We start from the raw sequence: 16,348 nt of genomic DNA on the forward strand, positions 1-16,348 counted from the left end.
CTCCTTAATTGGAAAATTTTAGTATTTCTAAGAACTTTACTGAATTGACATCTTCTTAATTGGAAAATTTTAGTATTTCTAAGAACTTTCCTGTGCATCACATGGGTTAGCGACTAGTTCTAATATATATTTCTTAAAAAATATTATCCTATCTAAAAAAAAAAAAAAAAAACCCAAATACCATATCAATCGATCACGTAGTGTAAAAATTAATGCTTTGACAAAGAAAGTAAAATCTATCATTATATACTTTTTTTTTCCCGCTGAGATCTATCATTATATACTATCTAATCTACCATGTGTATGGTATATAATATTACTAGTCGCTAATCCGTGTTGTGCACGGAAAAGTTCAGGAAATTTATTTTAATATATTATATGTTTTTTTCTTTATTAAGCACTAATAAATAAATTTGTATATTTGAACAAATAAATAAAGGCTTATAGTAACAATTTCCACATTAAAATTGCAATAATATAACATCAAAAACTTACATACAAATAAATACAAAAATAATTCGTTTATACTTATATGCTTCCACTTCTCATGGTTGGAAATCTTCATTACTGTATACAATTGTATCTTTGTATGATGTAATCTCATTTTTAACCTCAAGGCAAAGTTAAATCATGGTCCCAAAGAGCAACATAAGGTTGTTTTCAGGCCCCTAGCAGTGTTCTTTCTTTTCCATGGTATCCTAGATCTCCCAAAAGTGCAGCTTATATGCCTTAAAAAAGAAAATAACTTATTAACTTCCTTGAAAATAACAAAGACCATCACATGAAAATGTCCACTTAACAGAATAAGAATCATATTATTTAGTTTCACTCATCCACAATTGAATTTAGTAACTCACATTAAAGATAACACCAAAGACTTTAAATTACATACAGTCCATCATTTCCATCATGAAAAACAAAAGATATGAGCATGTGGTTTGAAAATCATCATCTAAAGCATTGCCATGTCAAAAAAGAAAAAGAATATATCAAGTTCTGAGTACACACTTAACATGGAATGTAAAAACCTGGTCCTTTTGTAACTTGATAAGTGTAGCTCTTTTATCTAACTTCAATATTAAAATCTGCAAAATAGGAATTTAATATTTTTTTTAAAAGAAATTATATCCCTAAACTTATTATTTAATGGGCAAAGAGTTAAAAAAAAGCTTTCACATCTATCTTAGATGTGAATCTTTTCTACTATCCACACAAAGTCAATCACTAAGCTATCATGCATGAAAATGTTTGTGGAGTGGTCTCACACCATTGGCATAAATGATATGCATTTCAAAGTGTTTTGATTATTCAACCTTCCATCAAACCCCATATGTTCTATAGATCATCATGCACAATTCAAATTCCCATTCTCACTACTTTAAAGTAGCATCACATCAACAATAGCAATATTAGATAACATGTCTACTTGTTATAATTAGTACATAGCTAAAAGGAAAATCTGCTGCAAAAATTGCACAAAATAATATAAATGAATCAATAAAAAAAAAATGTGAGTGTGCTGCTGGGTTTATTTTTTATTAATTCTCTAACTTGTACATGCCAATTAGTATTTAGATTGTTGACATGATACCCATTGACAAAGCATCAAACAGGACCAAGAAAAGCTTTTTCACAAACCTTTTCTTTTAAAGTCATAGATAGTAGGTCATATCAAATGGATTTGTGGCAAACTATAGTGGAATAAGCTTCTAAACCCCAAGATTTATAAGCTACTCAGGTAAAAACGTAAATTCCCAAAGCCATAATCTATTTATTCTAAAGATAACAACACACAAATGCATCTAAATGTTAACAGTTCTATATAAACAAAATTATAACTTAAAGAAATCAATAAAGACCTATAAAGAATATATAAACCAACTTAACAGGGAGAATTATCATTTACCAAAATATCAAACATCTTAATCACAATATCACATAAAATTGATTATATAAATAAATTCACAGGTTTCAACTTATAGCGTGATAAAATATTTCTATTAAATTTTATTTTTAATCAAAATTTTCCAACCAACCCAAACAATATCCACTTAAAGCTTTTTTCTTCTTCTGGTAGCAAATCTAAGTCATGGATGTTTATGGGGATAGAACAATATACTACCACTTTAAAAAGGCTTAGACAAAGGTAATTACCCAAGTGAATGAACTTTTGATAGAATCATTGATTTGAAAACTTCTACTTTTAAGAACCCCTTCAACAAAAAGAAGAGTTTTGACTAAGGACAAAGATCCACTTCGCATTTTCAAGTCCTCTTGCTATGTGAAGGAATTCACCACTATGGTTGAAGATAAGTTTCCCATCTTGAACCACAACTTCATAAGCCTTCCTTTCTGCCTACAATGCATGATGATTGAACTTCAAATTAAGTATGGTGTTTGTTCCATGATGCATGATTGCTTTTTATCAAAATACAAACTCTACTTCCTAGCTAGGGAGCATAAAGCAGGGACATGAGACTCACCGGACCAAGATATCTGATGCACTGCAATTGAAGCTTCGATCTAGAACATCTCTCATGATTGACCTCTTTTCCTTCTCCTACGTCGAGCTTGTTATTTTTCAAAGTTCAGATGTTAAGCAAATTAAAAGTCAAAATTGTTGTAATTTTGTCAAATTTATCATTGCTCCCCATGTGCAAAATCCCACTAAGACCTAGCATCAAACACCTCACAGGCACTATTATAGAGACTCTTTTTATCATTTTGTCGAATAAAGCAAAAACTGATATTTAAATTGCCACAATTAAAAGCACAACCACCATTCAAAATTTGAGAGATATGTAGGATAATTAATCGATATAGATAATTAAACTGTCTATACTGTCTATTTACTAATATATCTTGTAGGCATTCTATCAAACACCTGTTAGGAATCTCAAACAGCTATAATAACCAACCCCAGCCTTCAAAACAAAAATAACAACTTCTATAGAATAGAAAGTGAAACAGAGATGACATTCGAGTTGATCAAATAGATGTCAAGAGGTATTTGGATGTGCAGAGTGATAAGAGAACCAGTTCTCACATTTATGGCTTTTGCAAGGTTTTTTATTTTTGGTGGTAATGTAGGAAGGGGATAAGTGGAGTGGCCTGAAGATTTGGAATTGCTACTGCGAAGTAACATAAAAAAAGCCATGCCATGTTTTTCAACAGCTAAGATTTAGTGTTTTTGCCTTAAGCCACCCAGCTAGGCTAGTGAGGCCTTGGCGTGTCAAGTCCTAGGTCTTGTGTTCAGGTCATCACTTACCTATTATGGTGGGTAAAAAAAAGATTATGTTTACTTCATCGAGTATTAGTTGGACTATATTTGTGATCTAAATGTTTGATAGTCGGAGAAGGCTTGGTGGGTGAGGTTAGGTTGGTGTAGATTTCAGGTCGGTGCCTATGATGCACCGACATGGACATGGACACGACGATACGGCAATTTTTGAAAAATAAAGACACGACATAGCGTGAACACGGCAATTAAATAATTAATTAAATTTTATATTTAGGCATATTTTTTAAATATTTTTAGACATAAAATACATTTATGTTTAGAATTTAAATTATGTAAGAACTACAAATAAGTAAACTAACCCCCAAAGTAGTACAATAATACGCAAAAAATGTTTAGAGTACAAACCAAAAGTTTAAATAGCTACATTCAACATCAAACTAAAAACATAAAAGGAAACCAAGCTTTAAAGATATAACCCACTGAGTGTCAGTGACTGTGACAGTGAGAGTGGGGTTAAAAAAAAAAACGCGTTATACCTTATATTAAAGTGAGTAACACAGTACACCATTCACCAAAATATTTGAAAGAAAGAAAAAAAAAAACAGAGAGAGAGAAGAGAAGAGGTCGGACAGTCCAAGCCAAGAGAGAGAGAGAGATCGGAAGGGATAGGGCACGACGTTGACGTCTATGGAGCTCGCCGATCGGCCCGATCTAGCTCTGGCAAGGGAAAGAGGGAAGCAGCAGTGGGCAGAGGTCAAAGGGAGGGTGGGTTGAGAACTTGAGATGCAGGCAGAGGTCTATGATTTTTTTTTCATTGTTGGCGTGTCGGGCGTGTTAGTGCCATGTTGGAGAAGCGAAAAAAAATAAAAAAAATAAAAGACACTGCTCAGACACCGGAGTCCAATGAGTCATACCCATTTTGGTGTCTAACACATGTCGGACACCGACACGTCGCCAAAAATGGCATGTCAGTGCAACAAAAAGAGTGTCTATTCAACACAATGTTTAAAGCAACCAGGTGAAAATCTATACCATCGGATCCCCAGATTTCTCATTTTTCCTCAATTTCTGCCCTCACTTAAATATCCCTCTTATAGTCCTCTAAGAGCCAAATCTACCAAAATTCAAATTCATAGCTCCTTCACTAATTCAGGAGTAAATAAGCTATACACTTGCATTGTAGGCATAACCTAACCTCACATACTAATTAAATCAATTACTTATTACTTCACTACTCATAGATAGTTCATTGAAGCATTTTATCAAACACGTAATTTGCATTCTACAAACAAAAATAGAAATGGAAAATAAGACAAACCCAAAACAAATATTTTAAGTCATATAGCAATATACAACAATACCCACAAAAAGAAATTTTGATTTTTGGGGTTATACCATCCTCTTTTCCTCTCATCCAAATAATTCCAATTCTCCAACACTACCAACCATGAACGGTTAAATATATATATATTTTAAATCTCAAGAAAATTCCAAAACCTGCTTCAGAGGCTGCGTTAGAGTTTTGGATTGCTCATAGCTTCCTTGACAACACTGGCGTCATTTAAGTTTTGGGTTATTGGGTTTTGATTTTGGGGAAGGAGAGGGTTTTGATTTTCAGGGAAGAAGATGGTTGCATGAAAGAATTTGAAAAGAGAGTGGAGGTCATCGGGTATTTTGGGAGAAAAAAAGAGTACTAGATTTAGAATATATATATATATATATATATATATATATATATATATATATATATATATATATATATATATATTACCGATAGCTGTTTAGGTGGCTTGATGTTGGTGAGCGATTGGCTTGCCGATGGATGATAGTCTGACACTCCGACGATTCTCTCTCAATCTCCTTTTTTCTGTCTCTATTCTGAGGAAGAAGATGTTTGCAAGTTTGTGGGTATGGTGGGTTTTGATTGAGGAATTTGTGGGTATGGTGTCTTGGTTTGCCGTGGGTCTGCTCGAGGAGGAGCTGGTAGAGGAAGGTAGGGCGTGCATTTTGGTGAAAGAAAAGGTAGAGCATCGTGAAAGAGTTTTGGTGAAAGTAAAAGCAAAGCATCGTGGAAGTAAAAGCAGAGCATCGAGGGTTTTGGAAAAGTTTTATTATGTTTTTTTTTTTTTTAATATTGTGTTGACGTGAAAAATCGTGAGAGTTTCAGAGATTTCGGTTATATATATATGCTAGTCGCTAACCTGTGTGATGCACGGGTAACTTTTAGCTCAAAATGTTAACATGTCCAAATTTAAATATTTATCTAATTTCGACTATGTTAAAGTTAAATCATCTCCCATATGAAATGGAGAGAGTAATTAATAATTTCGACTATTTTAAAGTTAAATCATCTCCCATATGAAATGGAGAGACAGTAATTAAACATCTCGTATGACAAATTGTCAAAATTTTAAACATTGTTAAAAATGAGAAACATTCAAATTTTATATAGTAATATATTACATAATCATAACGTGCTATTACACAAATACAATTCCTTGGTAAATGTTAAGATAGATGACAACTATTTTATATTATCTTGGGTAAAATTTTGCCCCACAATTGTAGTTTATCACATAAAATTGGAACTACAACCATGTAAAAAGAGAAAATTAAAATTAGATATAATAACAAAATTCTTTTAAACCACAATAGAACCAAGAGAATTATTATTATAATGCATAATCCAATATAAGTATAAGGCTGGGAGTTGTACTCTACATTATTGCAAGAAAAAAGAAAAAAGAAAAAAGAAAAAGAAAGAACAAATCTAGAATAAAGGACAAATAGAGAGCATATCTAATTAGTTAAGAAATCAAACAGACAAAATTCTAGTAGTGAGGAATAATTAAAATTGTAACAAAATAAATATAAAATAACACAACTTTACCATCAATATGATACCCCTACATCTACATCACACCCAATCACTCTGTATTTTATTGGCTTTCACGGAAGCTAAACCAAAAAAAAAAACCATAAATCAATTTGCTATGTTTCTTAATCCAGTCTATTCAATCAAGTATTCTTGTGCCCACAGTGAGATGCTCCATGGACCATAGTGGATGCTTTGTAATTTCAGTCCTTTGTTGATTTTTGGTTGCCAAATTCTCCATGCATTGCAATAAAAATTTCTGTGTCATTTGCTTTACTCAAACATGAATTCAATTACTCCCTTGAGAAATAAAGAGTGAACCTCCTAAAGTCTAGGCCATAGTCTGCAACTCTCCCAAATCTAAAGATTGTATAACATGCCAAAAAGATAACCAACTAAGAATAGAATAATATAGAAAAAAAACGTAACGAACATGTTTATTAGTTTAGAGAGAAAGCAACGTACCATTCCATTGCAATGACCACCATTAACTACTTCAACATATTTTCACCTTTAAATTAAAAACAACAAAAGTAAATGAAACCTTGATTAATATGGTAGTCAGGTCAGGTCTATTATTATAAATAATGTGACTTCCTCCACCAACAATAATGTGAGTTCAATATAAATTAGCAGAATCTCACCAACATGTTTAATATAACCACAAATCAAACACTTACCCAACAAAACTTTTTTAATGTAAATAAGCAAGATCTCACCAACATGTTTAATATAAACATAGGTCATGCCCTTAGCCAACAAACTTCCTAAGAGCAAAACCTTAAAGACACATCACAAAAGCAAACAACAACAAAATTACAACTCAGAAGATAAACATAACAAACAAAAGATCCTAGAGAGTTAAGAAAAATTACATCTCAACACAAGCAATTAACAACAAAATTACTAAATTTCATAACTTTTTTTATTCATATAGCAAAAAATAACTTCTAGAGCCTATAAATATGGCCACATACTGAAACTATCAACCAAATTACAGCACATGTTAGAATTTAAATATCAAGCAACTGAATTGACCAAATTTTTAGTGAAATAAAGTAGAAAAGTGCATTCATGATCGATTGGAAACCTAAGCAAACCTCAACTCCACAAATATCATACTTTAAAATCAAGTTCTAATCTACTTCCAAAACATATTTAAACAAATGATTAAATGCATTAAGTACTAATCAAATTAAATAAAAGGTCAAAAGAATAGTAAATAAATAAAAGATCAAAAGAATAGTAAATGTAACATCACCTTAACAATTTAACCATTACAAACTCTCTATGAAATCCATATATCGAAGTGTAGGTGTCAAAAATATCCCTAGATACACAGTACTTAAGTATGTGAGTTATGTTGAGTGCAATATGATAGAGGTTAAAACTGATTTAATTCGAAGGTATAGAACTACAAAACCTCCATATAAAATATAACTAAAACTATTTATTTATTTTTAATCCAATAACTAAAACAATTTCAACAATTAAAAAATTAAGAAATAGGCATAAATAGTATCAATTCCACTATGAGACGACAAAAAAAGAGGGTTTTTTATTATTATTATATTTTATTATAAATCAAGGTGATAAAAACTTGCCAAATCTTGTCAATAAAAAAACTACAACTACAAATGTTCCAACTTACAAACCTCAAAGGTGTGCCAACATTTCATAGTTTCATACCAGTGCCACATATTTCTTTGTTTGATTATGTTGGAATCTTAGAATTGAACAACAAATAAACCAATAAAATCAACATATATATACAAAATCCGAAAAGCAGCAGAACTGCTGCAAACAAACCAAGCCAAGAAATCAACGACAACTCAAAAGGATTTTGTGAATACAACAGAAGGCCAAAATTTATATCAATACGGGAAAAAGAAAGAATTGAATCCAAAAATTATGTACCACCTGTCTAAAGAGAAATTTCATCAAACACATGGTAGGCAACCCTTTTTTTTTTGATAAGTAAGAATGATATATATACGAAGGGTTACTCTATGCCTGAAAAAACACAAAGCAACCTAGGAGATACAAGAAGAAGAAAACAAAGAGAAACAAAGACAACAAGAAAATTAGAAAAGGAAAAGGGAGCAAAGAAAAGAAGGGAGGGAATCACTAGACGTGAGTCCCCACGCGCGCGACCAATCAAAGAGAGTCCCACTAAAAAAAACAAGCAACTGTTCACTAGAGCTATCCAAATCCTCAAAAATCCTCCGGTTATGCTCCTTCCAAATACACCAAAGGATGCACAGCGGGACTAAATTCCAGATCTGAGATGAATGCTTCCCCAACCAATTCCACCAACCAAAAAGCATTTCAATCCTCCAATCGTGCCCTTCTTTTTCTCATCTTTCTAAGTCTCTCAAGCCAATTATAAATTTTAAACCTTAATCAAAACCAATTCTAGGCTACATACGTAAATCAAAACTAAACAATTCATATCAAATTTTTTGAACATAAGAAAGTACCTTTAACTGATATGGTGTCAGCAGTATTACAGTGGTGGGATGTCGACTGAAGGTGAGTTCTGGCTTGACAATGTTGGCAGCCCTCAAACTTCTCTCTCCGGGTCTCTATTTCTTCTCAATGTGCCTTAAAGATGTTTTTTCTTGGTTTGAGGCTTTGCTTGAAAATAGGTAAAAACTTGTATGGAGAGATTGTCACAAAGTTCTTGCAAGAAATAAAGTACAAAGAGCGGAATTGAAAAGAGAAGCCATTTTTCTGAGATTTTCCACCAAATAGAGAGAAATTGTTTCAAAGTTGTGCACAGAAAAATAAATTTTAGAAGAGAGTGGGAGAGAAAGAAAGGGAGAGAGGAGTAACGTATAGAAACAAAGAGAGTAAAGCCTTAGATATTTTTTATATAGTTTTTATGGGTAGGAACACGAGATGGGTTTGTAATTCCTACCCAAAAGTTAGAACGTTGTATTTTTTTTTTTTAAGAAGAAGAATGGTTTTTTTTTTTTTTTCCCCAGAAACTTTTGAGAAGTAAAATGGTATCTAATGAATCAAAACATTGTGTCTTTAAATTAATATAGGCTACTAAACATCAAAGTTACTAAGAATATCAAAATGTTTCGCAGAAATCACCATACAAAAAGTCACTTCTTTTCATGTTTTTAAAATGTAAATGTGGCAGTAATTTATGCAGCCACATGGCGCAACAAGGAGTGATCAACAAAAACTCAAACGTTTCGGCTATTAGTTATTATATATATATATATATATATATATATATATATATATATATATATATAAGGCAGAAATAAATCTTAAAATAATGAATACTTTGACAATTTTTATTTCCTTGGTATAATTAGGAGCGGGTTATGTTCAGTGTCTAGAAACACTGAACCCGCTTTGATTGTGACACAAGTCAATTTTTTAACACGTACACTGGATGCATTGGATGTAATCCACTCTCGGCATAATTAGGGTTAAAATCATAGTTCTCCTATTATAATGTGATTATTGATCATAATACTTTCATAGTTCCTATGGTTTTATTTTCTATCAAAAAGAAAAAAGAAAAAAGTACCTACGGTTTTTTCCCTTCTAATTTTTTTAGGGAATTTCCCCTTATAATTATTATCTTCATTTTATACTATTTAATTAGCAAAAAAAAAAACTTTGTCTTCCTTTAAAATTTCATTGTATTTTTTTGTTAATAAAAAATTACTATCATGAAAGTGAAGAAGTTTCTATACAAAGTAAGATTTATTATTGGAAAATAAGTTCGTTATGTTTTAATGATAAAAGGAATCAAGGACAGCTCCACATTAAGCCAGGGTGGTCACAGGACCACCTTGTCCCTTGACATGGAAAAAGTTTTTTAAAAATTTATGATTTTTTTACCTTTAAAAAAATTTGTGACCACCCTAAATTTATATAGGCCCAATGTAATTAAATTTTGGACAAAATTTGGCAACAAATTTGGTTGTAGACTAAGACTACAACCCCACTTAATATATATATTTTTTATTGGATGTGAATTTTAACAAATCAGCAATTGGATTACATTTTCTTATTATATCCTCTATACATGAAAATTTTCAATAAGACCAAAGATCACTAGCTTTATCATCAATCAAATGTTTAAATTTTGAGTTTTTGTAGTCTAAAATTATACATAAAAAATAAGTTTATGTGATAGGCCAAGAATGTATTGACCCCTTGTGATGAACTAATTGATTAATTAGCTAAGTTTATTAATTAATCAAATTAACATGCAAACGTGTGGTAGCACAAAAAAATCATGAATTAAGTGAAGTATGCAGCGAAAAATAAATTGACACGATGATTTGTTTACAAATGGAGAAAACCAACATAACAAAATCCCCACTGGGTGATTTTAAGGTCACCACTCCTGAGAATTCACTATTATCATAACAAGCGGTTACAAGTACAGAAATCCCAATACCTTATACAAACGTACAGTTGAACATTTACCCCAATACCCAATTGGGCTTGTTCTGTAGTGACAATCTTTCCTTTTCAATGCACGGCTCCCAGTACGTGACTAACCAATTGCGTGGATCCTAGTACGCGACTTCAATCACTAACTAGAGAAGAATGTTGACTGCAAAGTTCCTCTGTTCTTCAACACATGAAGATCTTGAAGTTGCTTGGTCACAAAACCCTACAGTGTACAAAACATAGCAGCTTCTTAAGAACTAAGGCAAGCTAGGTTTTTAGTCACACTTGATGAATTATGCTCTTGTGCAATTGTGCTCTTGGCTGTGTAACCTGATACGACCCTTAAAATAATCATTTTATATGTCTAGGGTTGTGAGAAAAGAAAACCCAAACACGGAATCATGGATTGGAGGAAAAACGGACTCGAAAATCTAAGTTTCATAAACCTCGATAGATACCCTATCTTTTGAGTTGCTATCGAGTCATAGGATAGAATAGCTCTTCAAGGCTTGATAGATGCTAGTTGTCGAGCTTTAATGAATAGAACTTTTCACACTTGAATCTCGAACAGACTTGCATGGCTTTAACACTTGGTCTTAAAACAAGGTTTCTTGAAGTATTAAACACATCCTAGATCTATCCAATTACAATTAAAGTGTGTTTTGTCAAAGGATTAGCCAATTACATAAATAGTGACATATGTTCCTAACATTTAATCACATATGTCCTAACAATCTCCCACTTTAGCAATCTGTGACAAAACCACAACAAACAAATGAACATATGAGAGAAGTCATAAATCACTCGACTCATTCTCACTTGCTGAATACAATAAAATCTATCCTAACACAAACTCTTGAAAAATTTTGCAAGAAGAAAGTTTATGGCAAGGAAGACTTTGATAGCTTGTATTTCTGAAACACTTAAACAAAACTCATCAAGACATCTTTGTGTGAAACAGAAATAAAAGATTGCATATAAAAAATAAGAAGCATGTGCATAAAGAGAGAAAAGAAACAACACATGTAAGGGTAGGTGAACAACATACATGCAACAACATATAAAGAAGATAAGTACAATGTATGCCAAAATGTTCACAAGACCCATGTATAAGAGATAATGTATCTAAAGTAGAAAGAAAAGAAAAAGATACAAGTATCCTCACTACATCCCTCAATATCAACACTCCCCCTAACTAAAATCTCCTATACTAACTCTCCCCCTAACTATGATTACTCTCATAGCCAAAACTACTCCAACTTTTTGTCACGCGTGACAAAGGGTAAGAGTGTCAAGTAGACATCTTGTCAGCACTGGAAGAGCTAGCATCACCATCATCCTTATCCTTGGAAGCAGTAGCATCATCAGCATCATCCTCATCCTTAGAAGCCTCTAGAGTTGGTGGAGGAGAAGCAACGAAGCCACCCATGACCGCTTGCCGTCGTGCAATACGACTAACTCGGGTGTTCACCTAACACAACTCATCACTAAGAGTGTCGAGGTGAGCATTCATACGCTGAAGCTGCGCCATGATGTCCTCGACAGTCACACTGCTCGTAGAAGAAGAGAAAGCAGATGTTGATGAAGCGAAAGGAGTGGGAGGAGCTACTGACCCAGATCACGTCGACTGAAGCTGTGCCTCGCTCCGTTTAACGGTAGCGGCATCTATAGCACCCATAGTAGAAAAGTGGTTGGACACGGAAAAAGGAACAGAAAAATGGCGTAAGAGCCTCGTGATAGCAGAAGGGAAGATGAGCTTATCACGAGTCGCCGTATCCCTATACACATCTATGATAGAAAGAATGAAATGAGAGGGAAAATCTATATTAAGATGCTCAAGAAGGGAAAGCAAAATCGAGTACGGGGCTCTGTAATAGAGTTTTAATGAGATAAAGGATGTAACACAAAAGTCATGACCATGTATATGAACCTGGGACCTTTAGCAAAGGTTGAATAGTAAGTGAACTGACACTTACCACAATTAGAAGGGCGCTCACAGAAGGCAGACATAAGCTCGTCTTTAGACACAGTCTTAAGACGATCACAACTAGGGTAGTCAGGATGCACTACTCTAGGGACATGGAGCACATCGGCTACAAGAATCGAAGTGACCACGATGCGCGTACCTCTAACGTGAGTGAAAAATTGAGGTACTGAATGATCAAATCCATGCATATTGGAGTAGAAATCCTAGATCAGCATGGATGGACAAGTGACCAGGATGTCACACAATGACTCCCAACCCCCGCTGTGAATGACAGTGGGTAGGTCAATGTCGGAGAAGTCTGACAAACTGACTTGGTGTTCCAAATAAATGCCTCGTTGTGAAAAGTTTTCAAATAAGTCCAATTTGGCCTTCTCATCACTGAACCGGACGTGAAAGGGAGCAGGATCAGAAGAAGTGGATGCCCCGAAATGTAGAGGGTTCCGTGATGAAGTAGATTTACGTTTAGGTGCCATAGAAGCAAACTAACACAAACAGAAGAGAGAGAGGGAGAAGAAGACAATCAGAAGAGTCCTAAGCAGTTCAAATATATCAAAGTATAGAAAAAAAAATGTATGTATAGGAATGCATGAACATGTGACACGCAAAGGTAATTGCATCATGGGCTTAGCCCAATCCAATCCTACCAACACACAATCATAGAACATATGTAAGACACATCTAAAATGCATGAAAATATAGTTGAAATGCAAATTAGATGCAATGCATGAAGTTTCAAGATCAAAACAACAAAACCCATCACAAAATTTTTGCAAAAACCTCTTTGATTTTGAAAAACCCCAAAATTTTCAAAAAAAATCCCAAAAACTTAGGTTAAAAACATGAAATGCATGAATATGAGGGATTAGGACACATACCAAGTGAAGAAAAACTTGATAAAGGCCGAAAATCCCTTGAGGAAAAGGTTTAGAGAGAGAAAAGTGTGTTTGGGAGGTAAAACAGTTGAGATCAGGGGAGAGAGATCAAGGAAAGTGAGATTAGAGTCGTGAAGACCCTTTATATAGAAACCCAGTAAATCTCGACAAATCGAGAGGTGTCGAGAGGTGTTGAGTTATAAAGGGTTCGACAGATGCATCTATCGAGAGGTGTCCAAGGCAAAAAGAAGCTCGATGGATCAAGGATCTGTCGAGGAGCTATCGAGGGGATAGAAAGATTCTCAATCGATCGAACTAGCTGTCAAGAGGTGTCGAGATTGCGATAAGAAATAAACTGATGAGATCAATAGATAAGCCAGGTGTCGAGAGGTGTCGAGGTGCTGTCGAGATTGCTTAAAAATATTTTTCAAAGAAGAGAAAAACACAAACATGAATGCAATCAAGCATGCAACTCAACTAAGGATCCAAACAACATTTTTATCTCTCAAAAACTACTTTCTACAAACATTTTGAAGCACATAGATCCCAAAACGCGCGCGCACACGCACACACACACACACACACTAAACAAGTCTAACCAATTTTATATTTCAAAAACAAGTTAAGATAGTTTAGTGAGCATACATTAACACATGTAAACCTTGTGATGGCTAAATCATATTGTACCTGCACATGTGTCAAAAGTAGCAAAGAATATTACATGTTGTGTGTGAAAAACATTGCAAGATTGCATAAGTGTATACATGTTATGACGATTTGAGATATGAAAAGATCACTTTAACTCACACACAATCATAACTATTTGATGGGGACTATCACCTTTAAGGTACATCTTATAACTTTCACATCTCTTAGAATACATGCTTGCAATCATATGTAAGACATTTTGATCTTTTTGCTTTTATTTTTCTTTGCATATTTTTCTATTAAGCAAACCATGTATGGACATATAAAAGAGAGGAAAGAAATACCCAATTATGTTAAGATTTTTGACATTGCACTTTTGCTATGCCGAAGCATACAAATGTCATTTTATGATTGGGGGGCAACATTGGTGAGATGATTATTTATGCTTTTCTCGTAGGATTTTTTAGTCCTTCCCATCAAATAGAGTGATACGAGTGTTAAGTACAAGAGATAATTTAATCTAACTCATCACAAACACGAGCTACAAAGCTCACTTGCTTAGTTATGCATAGAGAAGCTCATCTAAGCTACAAGAGATATAAAGTTTAGAAAACTCTGTTTTAATGACCATTCAAGGTACACAAGTACCAATGTACACAAACACGTATTGTTTTTGTATTTTTCAATTTTGCAATTTTTTTTAAGAAAAACAAAATAAAGCAAACTGAAACTAAACAACAAAAACATGTTAAACAAAGCAAAGTAATGAATAAAACTAGATTGACTTAAAACAAGAAATAAAAAACACACAAGTAATGCAATAAAAAACAAAGAGGGAGAGAGGAAAGAAGTGATAAAATCACTTGGAGCCCTTTTCCTTCCACACCTTGGAAGAACCTTTCCTTTGAGCAAAGCCTTGAGTCGGCTGAGAGGGGGAAGAATTGAAACCGTTCAAGTTCAAAAGGAACATGAGGGTTTTGAGAAAATATCCAAGAGGTGCAAGAGAGGACGGAAACTGATTTTGGTTTCCCGATGCGATCATGTCGTTGCTCTGTTGAGTGGCTAACCACTTATAGCAATTAGGTCGAGTATGACCGGCTGCTCCACAGTGATGACAGAGATGCTGCTTCTTCTGTTTAGGCTTTTGAGTGTTAGCCTTCTTAGCCCTAGGGTTTCTAGCTTTTTTCTTATTCTGCTTAGGGGTGCTTTTAAGATAGATTTACCCTTGTCTATGTTCTCACTAGCTAAATCAATTTTGACATTAGTGTTCTCAATTTTGCCATTATTACTAAGTGGAACAAAAACAGTAGTACCAGTAGAAGCAATATTAGAAGAAGAGAGATCATACCCTAAACCGGTTCGATCAGAAGCAGATTTCTAAAGACTGATCATCTCATCGAGCTTAGTGCTTAAAGTCCTTTCCAACTGAGCTCTGACTTGGAACAGTTCTACCTCAAGCTTCTTGGTCTTCTCAGCTAGGAAGTTGTTCTCAAACCTCAGTGCTCCTATAATTTGATTGGCTTCATCAAACTTTGTGGAGAGTTCTTCACGTTCAAGCTCCACATCACTAAGCTTCTTGGTGGTCAACCTATACAATTTTTCATGTTTCTCTAAGACCTTGTATAACTTTGCATAAGCTGTATGGATGTCATCTTGTTCATCCATATTCTCAAATTTAGATTCCACCAAGTCCTCTTCTTCATCCACATCTTCAACAATCCCCTTAATAGGATTGATAGTTGTAGTGAAAGCATTTAGAATTCCGTCATCCTCATTGTCAAAATCATCCTCAGGTTTGGTGTCACTTAATGTAGCAGCAAACGCATTGCTCTTCCTAATGGTCTTGAGATATGTGAGGCACTCTTGTTTCATATGTCTGAAGCCTTGACACCTAAAGCACTTGGGTCCTTAGGGAACAATGTACTAACCACCATCTCTTGCATCCTTTTTCCCTTTGTCTTGACTCTTGAACTGAGAAGAACTGGAATGCCTACGGTCCTTGTCGAAGCCCTTTGCATTGGCATTCTTTATGAACTTCTTGAACTACCAGATGATGTAGGACTTCATTTTAGAATCTTCATCATCGGATGACTCATCAGTGTCACTGCTCTTGGCCTTCAGTGCCATGCTCTTATTCTTGCTTGACTTTTCGAGTCTTGTCAAAACCAACTCATAGGTCTGTAAATTTCCAACAAGCTCTATTAGATGAATCTTGTCAATATCCTTGGATTTCGTAATGGCGATGATCTTTGCATGAAACCTCTCGGGCAGAGATTTGAGCACCTTTCTCACAATCT

General features: G+C 34.1%; 1 long non-coding RNA gene across 2 annotated transcripts; it reads right to left on the reverse strand.

Moving 5' to 3' along the window:
• Positions 1-453: 453 nt before the first annotated feature.
• Positions 454-8,970, reverse strand: LOC142631229 (uncharacterized). 2 transcript variants are annotated; one of them, XR_012843546.1, is made up of 6 exons: positions 8,597-8,970; positions 6,797-6,896; positions 6,582-6,627; positions 2,484-2,570; positions 2,155-2,356; positions 454-728 (listed from the first exon to the last, which is right to left on the reverse strand). It is a non-coding gene; the product is annotated as an uncharacterized LOC142631229 (long non-coding RNA). The 2 variants fall into 2 exon arrangements; XR_012843545.1 differs by lacking the exon at positions 6,797-6,896 and having other exon boundaries at positions 8,597-8,965.
• Positions 8,971-16,348: the final 7,378 nt, after the last annotated feature.

Source organism: Castanea sativa, chromosome 4 (assembly GCF_040712315.1).
Source record: "Castanea sativa cultivar Marrone di Chiusa Pesio chromosome 4, ASM4071231v1".
Taxonomy (NCBI): Eukaryota; Viridiplantae; Streptophyta; class Magnoliopsida; order Fagales; family Fagaceae; genus Castanea; species Castanea sativa.